Source organism: Alexandromys fortis, unplaced genomic scaffold (genome assembly GCF_014885135.2).
Source record: "Alexandromys fortis isolate MF-2015 unplaced genomic scaffold, M_Fortis_MF-2015_v1.1 scaffold_73, whole genome shotgun sequence".
Taxonomy (NCBI): Eukaryota; Metazoa; Chordata; class Mammalia; order Rodentia; family Cricetidae; genus Alexandromys; species Alexandromys fortis.
In genome coordinates, this window is record NW_026067959.1 from 7,542,995 (window position 1) to 7,558,618 (window position 15,624).

Consider the following 15,624-nt stretch of genomic DNA (forward strand, 5'->3'; position numbering starts at 1 on the left):
GGACTCTCTGATCATGGCGAACAATGAGGACTGATGAGAAGCCAAGGTCAATGGCAAGGGGTTCTGATCCTACTTCATGTTCCGGCTTGGTGGGAGCCTAGCCAGTTTGGATGTTCACCTTCCTAGACATGGACGGAGGGGGGAGGACCTTGGACTTTCCACAGGGCAGGGAACCCTGACTGCTCTCTGGATTGGAGGGGGAGGGGGAGAGGAGTGGGGGGGGGGGGGGAAGGGTGGGAGGAGGGGGAGGGAAATGGGAGGCTGGGAGGAGGCGGAATTTTTTTTCCTTTTCTTAATAAAAAAAATAAAAATAAAAAGATGCTATATTCTAAGAGTCAAATTTTAATTACTGGACTAATATTACTCACTAATTCACACTACAAGAAACAGAAGTCTACAGAAAGAGCCAGTCAGCTTTGCCCTTTTGTCTAGCTGCCTTTTTCTCTGTGTTATAATAGTAATTTACAGTATAATCCACAGACTTAGCTAACTAAGTACTGGCTGCCCTTTCACATTCCCCAGGGCTGTTTGAGTCAGGGTTTCTCAGCCCTGTCTGTCCAAGAACTCAATGTGTAAACCAGACTGGGTTGGAATTCAGAGATCTGCCTACCTCTGCCTCAGCCTCCCTGCCTCCTGAGTGCTGGGATTAAAGCCTTGCACCATCCATGCCTGGTAACACTGTCTAGTATTAAAAGTCATGTTTACAGCTGCCAGCTTGTCTTCCTGTGCTCAGTGTGCCATGTTAAACTCCTCTTAAATGAGTAGACAAGGATAAAATCAAGTTAAGCTAGGATTTCCTTACATTTTATTATATTTTATTGTTTAAAACAATTTTAAATTTAAATATCTTTTGATCATATTCTTCCCCTCCCTCAAGTCCTTCCAAATCTGTTCCTTTTCCCCTACTTGCCTACCCAACTTTAAATTCTTCCTCTAAAATCAGACAAAAAATCAATATCATAACAAAACCAAGGAGGAGGGGGACTGTGGGGTCCATAATATGTTGGTCAACAACTCCTGAACCTGAGACCTGCTCTGGAGTGGTTGAATCCCAAATGTCACCCCATTGAAAAGAACTAATTTTCCTCTCCCAACAGATACAAATGACAGTTCTTCTGTTTTTTAACTTTTACTCTAGTGGCTAAGTTTTCATTCATTCATTCATGCATGCATGCATGCATTCGTTCATTCGTGTTTTTAAAGTAACAAAATAAAGTGTAATAAGTTGAAGCAAGACCATCATGCTGAATTTGGACAAGACAAGACAAAAGAAGGGAATGTGCAAGAAATGGTACAAAAAACAGACATTCACTCATTCACAGAATCCCACAAAACCACTCACCTGGAAGCCACCATATAAGCACAAAGGGCTTCATGTAGACCTGTGCAGACCCTGGGCATGACGGTTCTTTTGCTAGACCAGGAATATCTGATGTTACCCTAGGTCCTCGTGCTATTTACTCTCAGGTTCTTGGTCACACAGGCAATACCAGTTTTCCTTTTGCGGGATGTGCCTTAAGTAAAATCAAATATTGGTTCGTTTTAAGTAAAACCAAATATTGGTTGGTTCTCACACCAGCTCTGTGCCATCATCAGCCTAACATATCTTTCAGGTAGTGCACCATTATAGAAGAAGAGTTCCTGGCAGTCATGGTGATTGCATTCCCCTTTTGCTAGTGTGTAGAGAATCTTCCTGTACCAAACTAGTGTTCACACCTTGACACAGAACATTTCTGGAAGTAATGATTAAGTGCTTATAAAGTAAGTGTGACTGTTACCAGGTTAGATTCAATTATTCCAAAGAGATGAATGTCACACTAATTGTTGCTATATATTCAAAGTCATTGCCATTATAACCCTGTAATGGGAGTAAGGGAACAAAGATGTTTGATTTTGCTCAGATAGAACTACAATGACACACCAACCAGCATAACCAGCAAGTTGATACTTTGATGATGAAATCGTGAAAGGTAAACTGTGAAATTTGCCTTGAGGCTTACTTTAAAAAAAAATTGTAAAGAACAAATAGAACAGTAAACAAAAGACTATATAGAGCTGTTTATCTGAAAATCCTATTTTAATTAGAATTCAGGCTTATCTTATGGTGATATAAGACTAGAACATCAGATTGTGAAATTTGTTCTTACACTAAATTTTTTCCCTGTTGTTTTCAATGAAAATGTTGACTTTTTTTTATCATTTTCTATGAATATTGCTACATATTTTCTTTTTGTTTTTTTATGTTAGTGTATTATTTACACATTGTGAAAATTTTTAATTTGTTTCCATATTTGCATGTTTTATTTATATATTTATTAAATATTGTAAATAATATACAATGTGTAAATATATTTTCTTAAAACAAACCAATCTTCATGATTACATTTTCAGAAAGATGAAATTATATGTGTATGCATCTGTGTGTGCATGTATGAGTGTGTATTTGCATGTGTGTGTGTGCATACGGAGACAGGGCCTCACTCTGTACAAAAGGCTGGCCTTAAGTTCACAGCAAACATACTGCCTCAACCTTCTGAGTGCGTGTAACAGTTTTTTTGTACAAAATTAGAATTTGTGGAGTATCACTTTTTCAAGAACAGGGAATTAAAATATTAAACTTATACCAAGAGACAAAATGTTCAAATTCTTTTTGTGTAATTAATGTAGAGAAGTGTAATTAGTGGAAAAATATCTCAATTTGTAAGTAGGCATAAAAGCATGTATGAATTATTGAATTGGACAATTTTCTGTAAGCTGATTTTTAACTAGCCGAATTGTATTAATTTATCTGAGTTAACAATAGCCCTGAGTTAGAAAGCTGGGAATCCAAAGCTGCTGTCCTTTGCAACCTATTCAAATCTCACTCTAAAGCAACTAACTTACGACAAAGTAACTAGAGAACTGTTGGCTTATCCAAGGAAGGAAACACTAATTGTGTATCCAGTACCAAATGGCCAGTCCTGAAAACATACACACAAATAATATTATACAGACTGAGCAGGTTTNTATACATATAACAACTATTAATTTAAAAAGTGGCCATGAATTTGAAATAAAGAAAGGAAAGTTATATGAGAGAGTATGGAGAGGGGAAAGGTAAAGTAGAAATGATGTAATTATCTTATAGTCTCAGAATATAAGAAAAAATAAAAAGATATATAAATATAAGGTGATTATGACTGTGCATATGCTTTTGACAATACGCCCATCGAGGGTGACTTGGGTGAAACATTAGTGCAGGATCAGCTTTTAAAATCTTAAGTCTCCTTTAACCAAATCTCTTTTCCAAGCAGCAAACCATTTCTTTCTCTTGAAAATAATCCTAGATTCTCCTCTTCCACAACTTTCACTCTGCCTACTCCCTTCCCTTAGACACCCCTGAGGTCCTCCTAGGTTTTTCTTGTATTTGAGCTCTAGGGCTCCTTCCAGATCATGCCAACCTTTACTCACCTGAATGTTATTTACATCCTCTGTATCCAATTCAGCCCAAATGCTGTGATAGGAAGACCCTCCACCCTTAATCCTGATGTGTGTGCTTAAGACCCAAACACGGAAACATCAGCATTGTGGACGTGAGGCTGCCAAAGTTATGCTGTGAGGCAGTGAGAGAGGCGGATGTTTAGAGCTGCTCCCCCTTACCCTAATCTATAAATAGCTATGGAAAAGTCGTGAGTGAACTTTGCCAAATGTCATCACATGAATATATGTAAAACACCTTCCAAAAACTGAAATTTGTTATTTGCATGTATGCAAATGTATTGTTTCATCAAGGTTTTAATTATTGATACTTAGTTGTATATTTATTTTATGTATTTTGAAATCTCACACTGCTGCTCATACTGCCATGGAATACTGAGATTTAAGTTCTCCTAGTATCAACCCCCCTTGTACCTGGGAGTACTTATTTATGTACCTCCCCTTTGCCTGAAGATAGATAACTTTTTAGAAAATACGTTTTTGAATCCATTTTTTTTTTCTGAAATTCTGATGTCAATCACTTACTCGTGGAATTAAAGGATCTATTACCAATGAGACTGCCACCAAGGCTCAAGAAATTTCATAGTTGCTGAGTTGACAGCCAGTAAGTTCTGCTTCAAGGCCTGATGGAACTCCCTGCCTCGGGAAGACCCAAAACTTGTTTCCAAAACATTAATTATAAATCACCAATTACATAATAAAGCAACACTATAGAACTAGAAGAATGAGGAAATCAGCAGGAATCTTTTGTAGTCCTGCCCATCATCCTTTAAATCAGGCTGCTACTTAGAGCTCTTCTTTATCACAACAAATAGAGTAAACTGACCTGCCACTGTGGTAGTGTCTTAGGATTTCTATTACTATGAAGAGACACCGTGACCACAGCAACTCAAATAAAGAAGAACATGTCACTGAGGCTGGCTACAACTCAGAGGTTAAGTCCATTATCATCATGGTGGGAAGCATGCTAGCGCACAGGCAGACACGGTGCTGGCGAAGTAGCTAAGAGCTCCGCATCTAAATTGGCAGGCCACAGGAAGAGAGCTGATAGTGAACTTGGCTTGAACACTGGAAACCTCAAAGCCCACCCAGTGACACACTTTCTCAAAAAAGCCCCCACACACTCCAAGGCCGCATCACTCTGTGGGCCTGGGGAGACCATTTTTGCTCAAACTACCACGCGTAATATTTCTTCTATTGTTTTGAAGGCAGGATGTTCTTGACCTTAGAAAAATAATGGTTAGCCAGCGCTTATCTGAATTACATCTGACACATACATTTTTCTTAGGATCCTTATTAAAGGGCAGAGATATCACGGAGATTCATTGTTTTCTTTTTTTTTTGTGATCTCTCATATTGTTTATTCATTAATCATTTTTTTAAATATAATTTTTTATTAAAAAAAGATTTCCGCCTCCTCCCCGCCTCCCATTTCCCTCCCCGTCTCCCTTTTCCCCCCTCCTCCCTCTCCTCTCCCCCTCCCCCCACTCCTCTCCCCCTCCCTCTCCAGTCTGAGGGGCAGTCAGGGTTCCCTGCCCTGTGGAAAGTCCAAAGTCCTCCCCGCTCCATCCTGGTCTAGGAAGGTGGACATCCAAACTGGCTAGGCTCCCACAAAGCCAGAACATGAAGTAGGATCAAAACCCAGTGGCATTGTCCTTGGCTTCTCAGCAGCCCTCATTGTCTGCCATATTCAAAGAGTCCGGTTTTATCCCATGCTTTTTCAGTCGCAGTCCAGCTGGCCTTGGTGAGCTCACAATAGATCAGCCCCACTGTCTCCGTGGGTGGGTGCACCCCTCGTGGTCCTGACTTCTTTGCTCATATTTTCCCTCCTTCTGCTCCTCCTTGGGACATTGGGAGCTCAGTCCAGTGCTCCAGTGTGGGTCTCTGTCTCTATCTCCATCCATCTCCAGATGAAGGTTCTATGGTGATATGCAAGATATTCATCAGTATGGCTATAGGATAGGGTCATTTCAGGTTCTCTGTCCTCAGCTGCCCCAGGAACTAACTGGGGACATCGCCCTGGGCACCTGGGAGCACCAAATCTCTTGCCAACCCTAAGATGGCTCCCTTAATTAAGATGTGTGCTTCCCTGCTCCCCTATCCGACCTTCCTTTATCCCAAACATCCCGTTTCCCAAGTTCCCCACAACCTCCCCTTCTCACTTTTCTACCACCATCTCCCCTTACCTCCCTCCCCCCCTCCCCCAAGATCCCATTTTTTGCCCGGCAATCTTGTCTACTTCCCATAATCAGGAGGATAGCTATATGTTTTTCTTTGGGATCACCTTCTTATTTAGCTTCTTTAGGAGATCAAATTATAGACTCACTGACCTTTATTTATCTCTAGAAACCAATTATGAGTGAGTACATCCCAAGTTCATCTTTTTGGGTCTGGGTTACCTCACTCAGGATAGTGTGTTCTATTTCCATCCATTTGCATGCAAAATTCGAGAAGTCATTGAAACAAAATCCCTTTCACTTTTTTCCCCCATAACTGGTAAACATTTTCTTTCTCCCTTTACAAATGAGGGTGAAAAGAACATGAGTCCCTGTGGTTCCTTAATTAAGCCAGAAAAGATCCATGAAGTTAAACTGCTTACTTTACCTCTGGAGACCTGAATTCAATAAATTCTAGTATGTTAAATTGGTTGTACTCCAAAATTTCCCGGGCCAAGAACATCCTAAGACTGTGACTCTAATAAGATACTTGTACAGGAAACCTGCAGTGTGCTCGCTTTGTGCCAGTGCTTTTTCTCTAAGTATTTCTTTTATTTTTTTTAGATTATAATTATATCATTTCCATCTTCCCTTTTTCCTCCAAACCCTCCTGTACAGCCCTCCTTGCTCTCTTTCAAATTCGTGACCTCTTTTATTCATGGTGTTTGATATTTATTTCTAATTCTGTAAGTGTAACATGCTCAGCCCACATAACCACACCGGTTGGTTCTCTAATACCAAATGGTCAGCTTGAAAAATATACGTGCAAGTATGTATGCATACTACTTGATGAAGAATGATATTTTGTATTTCTCAGCTGAATAAAAGAATGCTTTTCCTTGTTATACATACTGGAGCAAGTAAATATTTGAACCAACCATCCTAACCAAAGAGAAAAATAATTCAGTCAATTGCAAATTATTTCTACCAATGGATCTTAAAATGTTGTATTTTTTATTTATAAAGCATATATAGTTCCTCTCTTTCATCAATGACAGGTTTTGCTCTAGTATTCAATGTTCTATGTTAAAATTCCCCACATGTATACTGCTTGTCCCTATAGTTGCAGAAATATACAAACTGGTAGAGATTTATCCTCATTAGGCCTTGTCAGTAGATTGCAGTTTCTGCTTTGAAGCACTGGCAACTTCTAACACTAGCACTAAGGCAAGAGTTTCTTTTTCTGTTCTATTGATACAACTACGAATTTCTTCTAGAAGTGTTTGAATTTTTTTACTACATTTTACAAATTTCTCTTTCAAGAATTTAATTTTAATTTACTTAGGTTCCTTATCTATCACAAAATATAAAGCTCTTGTAAGTCATTTTTACACAATAGAAACTGGTGTCCAGGGCTGCAACCATTTGACAGGAGTCCTCAGTGGAGAAGGTGTCTCCACTCTTCTGCTCTGTAAATCAAGTTTGTCTAGTCAGATTGCTGGTGCCCATTGGAAAGTGACCTAGAGGATGTTAATGACATCAGTGAACAGAGATAGATATCAGGCAATCAGAATTCTAGTTAAGAAAATGAGTCATAACATCAAGTGGGATATGATATAGTCCTGTTTAGACTGCAGGTTCTGTGGTCAATTCAAACAAACACTTTCCGGTAGAATTACTAGCACAGATATTAAATATCAAATGATAACTTCAGCCTGATAAGTAGACACATCAAATGAATAAAATCCTATAAACATTATTATTTATGAGTCAGTGGGATCCAAATAGTCATCAGGGAAAAATAATCTGTGCACTAAGTATCAAAATCTTCTATCTACCAAATGTCTATTTATTGAATGTTTATTTGTGTAACATTTATCACAAGAGATTGGGAAACAATGAGCAAATATGTATGGCATTGTTCCTTAGGGGGTTTCTTGTCATTCAGTGGGTGAGAACGGGGAAGTCAAAATCACTAGTAACAAGATTCAGTGGAAGCTGTACATCATGAAGTCTTTTAATTATGAATTAGTTAATAAAAGAAAGGCAACAGCATGATAAGACATTGTAATATTTTACATTGCATTTATTTATGTTCCATACACTGGGGAGAGAGTGTGGTGAGAGAAGACATTATATTAAGAGACAGGAAAGATGAGGAGAAGGAAGACATTGCACTGGGCCACTACAGACAAAACATCAGTGTGAAAAGAGTTGTCAAGACCTAAGGACAGTCAAGTAAAGTGTGACTGAATCCCAGAGCAATGATGACCTGGGAAGTATACAATGACACAATCATAGTGAGAGAGACTTTGTAGAGCTCAATAGCCCTCCTGTAGTTTGGCTTAAGCATGTAGAGAGTCTGCTAATCATAAGGACTTGACAAGATGTAAATATTAAATAAAGAAACATATTATACAGCCCCTTCCAGGATATATGCAGTGGGGAAACACCTATGCTGGGCAAATGCTAACTTAGGACAAGGAAAAGACCCAACTCAAGTGACTTAAAAAAATTCCTGACTTCACAAACAACCTTTGTAGCTTAGGAGCCATATGAGTGTATGGTTCTGCTCCAGAGGCCATCTGGGAACACAGTCTCCAAGCTGGTCCTTGAGCTGGGATGCTTTCCAAATTTTTACTGTGTTTTATATTCATTTCGTGAGTTGGTGAAAACAAGCATTCTTGGGCCCCACTCCCAGAGTTTCTGCTTCATTAAGTTTGCATATGAATTATAGACTTGCATTTTCCACAAGATCCCAGATACTACTAACCTGATTTCTGAATGTCTGAATCTGTACCATGGTCAGTTCTCCCTTTGGCAGCATGGCAGTGGTAAGAGAACAGGACACACTCATCTCTGTTCAATCTCCGTTCATGAGAACTTAGCCATGCTGCTACTGAAAGAGCCCCAGAAACTGACAGCTCTGTGAGCAGCCAGCAGTTCTTTCCATAGGGAACAGGTAAGAGAAAAGATTAAGTGAGAAACTAGTGTCCTCTGCCAGAGATACAGCACTAAGAAACGGAGGCAGGAAAATGGTTGCGGTTCCCTTGGCAATTCCTGCACTATGTGGAAAGCAGAACTCCCCATGAGATCTCAAGCCTCTCTTATTTCATTCAGAAAGAAGTGGAGAAAATTATTTCCTATGCCCCTACTCTATACAAAGATGGAAGACAGCAAATATGAGATGCACATAAAATAAATAGAGCCCAGGGCAGAGCTGAACACAGAACATGTTATCTAGGTTCATTCTGTGCACAACTTTTCATCTATTGGGAGCTGTAAAGTATCTATAAATTACTGGAAGAATGTATTTTCTTTAACACAGATAGCACAGCTACAGAAATGCTATACAAACTGCAGGTACTAATCACTGCATTCCCTCTGACTTCTCAGTTATGATCTACCCATGTGTTCGCAAGATTTAAAACAGATTTTCCCTTCCATTTTCAGAGGAAGTTTGTGTAAAACTAAATTATAATCTCTGGACTATAAATACTTTCATAACTAACTTTTGTCAGTCATAGTTGTTCTTGCTTAAGAACATGTACAATGAACTATTGTTTTAAAAAGTTGACTATATTGCTAGTCAATTTTTTTAAAAAAGCAAATAAAGTAGTGGTAGCAAATAAATAATATGTCTATACACCATTTTTATTTTTATTTAAATAAAAATGCTTTTATTTTTATTAAGTAAAATACAATATTTACTTAAATGTTACATTTTCAGATAATTATATAAAATATTTATTCCAAACTCATTGTTTAAGCTTTGTCAAAATAGCATGCATTCAAAGATTATTCTAAGTTACTATTAGAGTTAATGAAAGAAATATTTGAAGATTACTTAAACAACTCTGTATAAACCTCTGTTAAAATTCTTGGCATTGATATACTTAATAAAAATAACAGTTATATTCAGTGTTGTAGTTTTGTTCGTGATATTTAGAGAGGATCTAAGAAATGAATCTTCTACATGTTCAGATTGCTAGTGTTAGTGACTTCTTATTCCAAGCTCTACTCCCGAAGATAAAAGCAAAACTGTAAAAGGTTGGTGCATAGAGCATAATGAGAAGATAGGGGGAAAGAAAAAAATGGATGTAAAGCCAATCAGGTGGTGGCGCACGCCTTTAATCCCAGTACTCCGGAGGCAGAGGCAGGCGGATCTCTGTGAGTTAGAGTCCAGCCTGATCTACAAGAGCTAGTTACAGGACAGGTACCAAAACTACAGAGAAACCTTGTCTCGAAAAAAACAAAACAAAACAAAACAAAAAATAACAAAAGAAAAAAATGGGCTTAACAGACAAAAGACATATTTAAATGTTGTAAATGGAAAACTTCACCACCAAAAGTCACCATTGTTGTGCCAAGATGCCTGGTAGAATGATGTTACATAGTGTTCAAATGGCTTAGATAGGCTGTTGTTGAAGATTCCAGTCCTCGTCTATGTTTCTCTAGATTCCGATCAAGTGATAAAATGATATACTAGAGTAAGAATCCCTCTTCTAAGGCAACAAGCATACTGTAGAGACAAGGTCATCCTAGGGACAGAGAGTAAGAGCTTCTGGGTCACAGAATCCCTGTACCCTTCAAAGGAGGTGACCATTCCTAACCTGCCCCAAGGAATTCATGCAGAATATGATTATTTTGCTACTTTCTTTTCTGGTTTATCCAAAGGTTTTATTGTTTAATTTCATTGCCACTTAATTCCCGTAGATACTTTTGCACAATGTTTTTAAGGACTTAACAAACAAAGGAATGTCGTTGACAGCAGAAAGGCAGTTTAAGCAGATGGGATACAGCCCAGTGGCACGGCATTTTCCAGCTTGCCCTGGGTTCCTTTCCAAGCACTAGGGAAAAAGAATATGGTAAACATTATTTGAAAATCAGAAGAATTACTGGAGATTTGAGGGAAATTGACAGTAGGTTTGATTATATTTGAAATGTGTTAAGTTTGCATGTGTGTGTGGTCCATGTGTATGTTCACATATATGTGCAGCTGTGCTCACCCCTATATGCATAAACAAAAGCAAGTCTCTTCTTCTAGGACACCCCATATTATTTATTGTGAAACAGGATCCACGTTCATCTTTTCCCTGGCTTTCATGTTAGGGTGACAGACACAGTGTCCAGTTTTATGTGTGAGTAGTTGGAATCTGAACTTAGGTTAAGTACTGGGCCATCTCTCCAACTCCAGGTAATTTGCTTTTGAAAAAAGGGTGCTGATTCCCTGGCAGCTTTCCTTGCTGGAACTACTTGTTCCTAGTGAGGATGATCCAGTATTTTTGCCTCATACAAATATGTTGGAGAAAAACACATATTTAATAAACCCAGTAAACAAATGCATTAATTCTACCTCTTTTATAAGTAATTTTCTGAAAAACACTGTTATTTTCAAAAGCATCAGATTTTACGGGACATATACTTTATTAAAACACTTCAAAAGAAAATGCTCTCACTTCCATAAATAGTACTATTATTGTTATTAGTGAGATCCTTACATGAGTTAAGGTTAAGACGTCAAATAAGGTAAGTTGCTTTGTTCCCTGGAATAACCTTGTGACTTTCTAACAACTCCAGGAGGGGAAAACGCTGTGATTCAGGATGATTCAAGACAGCTGTGAAAAGCAACTGTGCTCACAGCACATTCAGACACTGCAGGATCCCTGGAAAAGGAAACAGCATTTAATAGTGTTCTAGCTTCAAATGGAATGAGAAAACTAATCTTACTTTATACAAGCAGCAGGCTAGCTCACTCTCTTAGTGCCAGGAAACCTCAATATAAAATTATGCATAAAAGATTTGCTTATGATGCGTTACCACTGTTAGTCAGCTCTGCATCACTGCAATAAATTCCTGAGATTTTTTTTATCATATCCGTAGATAAAGTTATTAGGTTCATGACTATTCTGCTGTTAGAAGTTCTGAGACATGATCTCTCAATCCTCTAGCCCGGCGGTGGTGGCGCATGCCTTTAATCCCAGCACTTGGAAGGCAGAGGTAGGCTGATCTCTGTAGGTTCGAGACCAGCCTGGTCTACAAGAGCTAGTTCCAGGACAGGCTCCAAAACCACAGAGAAACCCTGTCTCGAAAAACAAAACAAAAACAAAACAAAACAAAAAAAGACTGTTGATGATCTCTCAATCCTCTGCCTTTAGGCCTGTGGAGAGTTAGCACATATCTTCCACGTGTGTAGTAGAGAAAAAAGGGTAACAATCAGTGATTTGCTGGCTAGAAAGCAAAGAAGAGAGCCCAGTGGCCCACTACACATTTGTGGAGTAAGTCTAAAATGACTAAAAATCTCCTGCCATGTCCCACTTCTTCAGGGTATCCTACTTCCCAATACCACTTTAATATATATATATTATATATGATATTATACATAATATCATATATAATATAATATATATGATATATAATATAATATATAATATTATATATGTGATATATATATGATATATATATATATCACAAGTCTTGGGAAATACCAAAGGGTAATCAATAACACCAGATAATAGGGTGGCATGATGGTATAGGAAAGGACTGTCCATTAAGAATTCAGAGAACTGGCTTTCTCCCTGACCTTTACTAACTAGATGTCAAACCTGCGGAAATGAATTCTCCACCCTGGGCTTCTTCTGCTCATCTGTGAAATGAGAGGGTTGGAAACAATTATCTCCATGGTGGCCTCCAGCTCTCGATGTCTCTTTTATACTAAATATATGTTAATCTTGCTGACATGATCCAAAAGACACTTAAAGTGTCTTCTGGGTCATCTATATGCACATAATTCATTAATGTGTAGTACTGGCTAGGGACATAGTACAAAGAGAACACTTTTCTTAGAATAACCTGACCATTTTTATTCTATATAAATGCCATTAATTACTTGTGCCAAGAATTATTTCTTTAAAAAATATCTTTTATATCACCCTCTTGGGTGATTTTATTTCCACCAACTTTGCAGCATTTTAGAGCTGCACCGTAGTTGGCTGTGCCATTATGTACACTTGGTAACACCCAAGCACACAGGCACCTGATATTTCGATCACAAAGTCAGAAATAATTAAACTAAAATTCCCCCCCTGAGTCATGGGAGTAGGTGTCAACATGTAGTTACAAGGAGTGTTTGCATATTTTTGCCTCTTTAAATATGGTATTTTAATTGGCCTTACCAAGAATCAACCATTGTGCTAGAGATTCATTTTTGCAAGCCCTCCCATTACCAAGGCTGCAAAGAATAGGTTGCAGGTGATTCTCTGCAAAACAGGTCCCGGAGTGATTGGAAAGTTACAGGAAAAATCAAGACGAGAACATAAAGAGAGCAGACACAAAGGAGCTAAAGAAATGCCTGCAGCAAAGTGCAAGAGACAGGAGTGGAAAATCAGGACACTATATATTTAGGAGCATAAGGGATGAGAAATTAACCTGAAACTTTAGGATAATCCAGAAACACCTAGTAGAGCTTGTATAAATAATGTTGCTTCCAACAACTGTGCTGATGAATCTTCTATGACATTTTGAATAATGTTCAATATGCCCCATTTAATCTACCGTGAGAGTAATGGCAGACAATGTCTTAACTGATAGAAATGCCTGCAGGGTTGCAGACCCCTCTGGCTGTGACATCCACGGAACACAAAGTGATAACTTCATTTTTTTTTTACTTAAATATTATAATGTATTTATAAGCACTATTTTCTCTTGTCTGGAACATTCCATATGCATCCTTGTTGTGCCCCTGAAGTAAGTTGTTTGTAATTCAAGTGATCATGACCCAGGAAATTCATTTAGAACTAGTATATACCAGATCATATTTTACCCTTCAATGAAATGTCTGCACCTTGTCATACCGATTTATGAGATGAAGGAACAGAAGATGAGGAGAGTCAAATTGCTATATTAAGGCATGAAGTAAGAAAAAGGGACAGATGCGAAATTTGATCTCCCATCTCTTTCTCTGAATAGCAAGATTTGCCACAATGTACTGCCTCTTTTGCATCTTAACAGGAGCCTTGGATAATGGTTATTTTCATTCCCCAGATACACATTGGTTCCTCAAAATTTGCCAGTAGGAAAAGGTTCCCAGGCCATTTTTAAATGACCAGTTTGTTCATATTACTAACAATTAGCAGAATGACAAAGTTTCAGCTGTGTTGGAGAGAAGACAGGAAATTAAGGTATAGGCAAATGAAAAAGTACATAACTCTCCTGAGATCTTAATTCTGTGAAGAATATCTTACATCTCTCACCTTTTATCATGCTTTGCAGTATTTTTCTTGATCTATGGCTGGCAACTTTCACTTCTACAATTTTGCGAAGGCTGCAACTTCACAAAGCAAAAATGCACTTTGAATTTCTTAATACTATGAATGTTAAATCTTTTGTGCATATGGACTATAGTTCCTTGCCTGTTGCATACTCCAATGTGTCTCCCAGGCACAGTCCTGACTCCTGGGTGACTACTAGGTTAGACATGTAGTTTAATTATTTTCTGGTCCAAGGTTGGATTTGATATTTTTTTCCTTGTCTGTGCCATTTTTTTCTCATAAGCCAGACTTCTGGACATGTTACTCTTTTTCTCAAGCTAAGCAAAATATCGAAATCATCTAGAAATCTTTAAGAATAAGGTCAGTAGCTGTTAGCTTTCATTTTTTTACTTTACCATTATGCAACAGTTAATACACAGATGTGTGATTGTTGGTCTACATCTGTTTCCATCAGTTGCTGGATAAAACCTATCTGATGACAATTGGGTTAGACACTAATCAATGACTATAGCAGATATTATTATTATAATATATATTAGAATATATTATTATAGCAGATATTATTATACATTAGGCATCATTGCATTGACAATGTGCTTGTGGTTAGAAAGTCAGCCATGAGTTTTATGGAACAATAAGTGAATTTAACTAAAATGGTGATAAGGAAGATGTAGATAAATAGTCATCAAACCTTTGATATGAGCAATACAACATGATTTTTTGATATCCTAAGAACTGAAATGAAGAAATATGCAATTCAAAATTGGTGTGTTATAAGGATGTTATAGTCTGCATGTAAAAACAACTTTTTTAAGGCCCTGGGTTCAATTCTAAGCATCACCAAGATTTTTTTTAAAAAAAGAGTATTTTTGAAAATCATCTGAAAACAGGAAAAAAATGTAATTTTTTTCTTGTAATGCTGAATGTCTTGTATTTACCATGCCCCTTATTTCCTGAAGTGATCATTTTAGTTCTATTTTATGATTGGAGCATGCAGGAACAGGGTTACACATCAACGTTGACATTTCCACTTCCCAGTGCCTCCCACTTTCAAATCATCACAGCTTGTCCTGCACTTGTCTTGCATTCAGAATTGCATGTAAAAGACAAGGTCAATAAAAACTCCCCGAGGCTAAACCTAGATGTAAAGTCTACATTTTCATAAACATCCAAATTTCAGGAATATAGTGATGCCTTAGAATCATTTTAAAATTCCATATATTAGAATAGTTTAGGTTAATATAAAGGAAGATACATGTAAGATTAAAAATTGCTTCTAGAAATATTAGGAAACAATTTAGAATGTACGAGACAAACAAGAGGATATAAAGGAAACAGAAGGAAAAACAGGATGGTCAAAAAGAAACACATAAAAGTAATATGCTAAATAAATGATAAATCAAGGATAGCATACATGGCTATATTCAGAGGCTTGGCATCCAACTTAAGTTATTCAATTTAGGATGCCATAAATATATCACCAGTCAAAACTGAGATATGAAATAGTTTGTAGGTTCCTCAAAAAAGTTAAAAGTAGAGCTTCTACAATCTGGGGAGATGGTTAAGATTGGGGAAGTACTTGGCAGACCTGGAGGAGCCACCTCTTGGCTTGTTGGTCAACTACTCTAGGCAAATCAGGTCAGGGAGTAAAAGACTTTGTCTGAAAAACAACAAATTGAGAGCTATTGAGAAAGATATCCAAAAGTGGCTGTTGATTTTCA

The 15,624-nt window shown here is 37.7% G+C and overlaps 1 protein-coding gene across 1 annotated transcript in view; it reads left to right on the forward strand.

Moving 5' to 3' along the window:
• Hcn1 (hyperpolarization activated cyclic nucleotide gated potassium channel 1) overlaps positions 1-15,624 on the forward strand; it is a 354,030-nt gene that overhangs the window by 270,547 nt on the left and 67,859 nt on the right. The gene's annotated exons all lie outside the window — the stretch shown is intronic.